Source organism: Nansenia antarctica, assembly GCF_963989245.1.
Source record: "Nansenia antarctica genome assembly, chromosome: 6".
In the NCBI taxonomy this organism is placed as follows: Eukaryota; Metazoa; Chordata; class Actinopteri; order Argentiniformes; family Microstomatidae; genus Nansenia; species Nansenia antarctica.
Window position 1 is genome coordinate 10,946,546 of NC_137676.1, and position 2,869 is coordinate 10,949,414.

The window sequence follows — 2,869 nt, forward strand, 5'->3', positions numbered from 1 at the left end:
GACGTCTCCCTGCCACTCCCTGCAGCCAGCCCTAGGATCCTCCTTTCCCCCACGCCTTGTCCTTTCTTCTGAGCCAGAGCCAGAAGCTCCCTTGTTCAGCCTCCTCCGCCAGGTCTTTGAGCGCCTTTCTCAGCTTGGATCCTGTGATCCCCAGCGAACTCAGGAGCCGCTGTGTAGATGTTCCTGTATAGCCTCTGCACCCAACTTGCACAGGATAGGTGACTGCCCTCCACCCTGCTTGCGAGCACGCAGCTGCCAAGTCTGTGTACTTTTCCTTCTTTCTCTCGAAGGCAGCCTCCATCCCCTCTTCCCATGGAACGGTCAGCTCCGCCATGATGACTGTCCTCATCGGGGTAGACCAGAGTACGACATCTGGCCGAAGGGAGGTTGATGTGATCTCGTGTGGGAACTTCAGCTGTCGATCGAGGTCAGCTCTCATGTTCCACTCTCCTCCAGGAGACAGGAGGGACCACTGCTTCGTGCTGCTGCCCTGACTTTTTCCCCCTTGCCGGACAAACTGGATCCGCTGCTGTGATGTGACTGGGCTGCTCTTGTTTGATTCCAGTCTGCGTGCTTCCAGAATTTCCGCTAGTTTGCGCAGCACCCGGTCGTGCCGCCATCTGTACCGACCCTGCATCAGTCCCGCCTTGCATCCAGAGAGGATGTGTCGCAAGTTTGGGTTGTTGGCGTTGCAGAGTTGGCAAGTCTCCTCTGTGCCGTACCAGAGGTGCAGGTTCCGGGAACTGGGAAGGGTGTCGTAGGTGGCCCTGATCGAGAAGCTCAACCTTGCTTGGGGCAGCCTCCACATATCCTTCCATGTGATGGCTCTGTTGATCACAGCCTCCCACGTTGTCCACCTTCCTTGCTGTTGTTGGCCCACGGCTCTGATTTTGTAGCACTCCTCTTCGATCTTTACGACTTCGGAGATCACTAGATCTTTCCTTTCCTTCCTCGTTGCCTTGGACCACATCTTGGGTGCTGATCCCCATCCAAACCCAGTCCTGCCTGGCTGCAGCACCCCGACGATCTCCTGGTGTTTCAAGCGATTGATGGCCTGGTCAACTGCCTGCGTGGCATCCCACTTGCGTCCTGTGCGAACCTGGGCCTTGCTGTGTTGGACAAACGGGTCGGGTGAGTCTCTCAGCTCGAACACGAGTCTCACCTTCTCCTGTTTATAGCCCAGGCTGATGGATTTCAGTGGGAGCTTCAGTGTGGTTCTTCCAAACAGCGCTGTATTAGTGAGGCAGCGGGGAAGGCCCAGCCACTTGCGGATGTAGTTGTTGGCTTTTGCGTCCAACTTCAGCACTGTTGTTAAAGTGATGTCACACAACTTCAGGGGCCACATGAGACGTTGGTATAAGGTGAACTGGTAACACCACACCTTGAATTTTCCTGGCAGGAGGCTTTGGTCGATCTTCTTCAGGCCGTCCAAGAGCTGGGAAGTGACAGAAGAAGCCATGTGCTTGTCAGAAAGGTCAGCCGTGTAGAGCCTTCCGAGGCTTCGCACAGGATGGTCCACTAGCAGCGGGATCTTCTCGCCATCCACTGAGAAAGAGATGTTATCATTCCGGACTCCTTTCCTGATTGAGAGACTGCGGGACTTAGTTGGTTTTATCCTCATCCGGGCCCATGTTAGGAGCTCCTCAAACCTCTTCAGAAGTCTCGCTGTGCACGCTGCTGTCTGAAGGAGTGTGGTGACATCATCCATATAGCTCCGTAGGGCTGGGAGTCGCAGACCTGACTGGGATCTGACTCCTCGGACCATCTGTCTTCCGCCGATTAGGATGATCTCAAACGCTGCTGTGAAAAGGATGGGGGAGATCGAACAACCCATCGCTATCCCTTTCTCCAGCCGGTGCCAACACGTTGAGAACTCCTGGGTTGTGTAGCATACATGGAAGTTGTTAAAGTAGGTTGCTAGTAGGCTCTGGATGCACGGTGGTATGTGGAAGAATTTGAGGGCAAAGTGGATGAGCTGGTGGGGAACAGACCCATATGCATTTGCAAGGTCCAGCCAAACGAAGTGCAGGTCTGATTTGCTCCGCTTCGCTGTCTGGATCTGTTCCCAGATCATAGCCGAGTGCTCCACGCAGCCAGGAAATCCTGGGACGCCTGCCTTCTGACAGCTGGTGTCGATGTAATTGTTTTCCAGGAGGTAGCTGGTCATGCGCTTTGCCATCACTGAGAAGAAAATCTTCCCCTCCACATTCAATAAGGCTATGCCTCTGAATTGGCTGATGTTATGGGAGTCTTTCTCTTTCGGGATGAAGGTAGTGACTGCTCTGCTCCATGCTGAAGGGAGGGATTCTGTTTTCCAGGCAATGCCCATTAGTCTCCACAAAAGCTTCCGGGTCATTGGGCAGTTCTTGTATACCCTATAGGAGACGCCATTTGGTCCGGGTGCAGATGCAGCTCTCGCATGCTCCACCACCTGCTTGACTTCAGACCATCTGGGGGGAGTGGTGTCAAACTGAGAAGAGGGCTCGGGTGGGAGCGGTACGTGCCCTGGGGAACCAAGGGGACTCTCCTTTTGGCTGTCACTGAGCTGGTCCTTGATGTGTTCCTCCAGCTCCTGCTCGGTGGTCTGCAGCTTCCCCGATTTCGTCTCCTCAAGCAAACCCCGGGCGTACTTGAACGGGTCCCGGAAGAAGTTCGTCCTTGCCTTTTCCTTGTTGCTTCTACGTTTCCTGATCCTTTCAGCTCGCCTCAGGTGGGTGAGTCTGGTTCTGATCTGACTCCAGAGGTTCTGCAAGCCCTCCTTCTCCTCTTCCTCAGCTCTCCTCCATGCCTTCCGCAAACGTCGCCGCTCCTTTACCAGCTGGAGGATTTCTCTCTCCCGTCTCCCGCTCTGCCTAGGAACGGTCCTCCT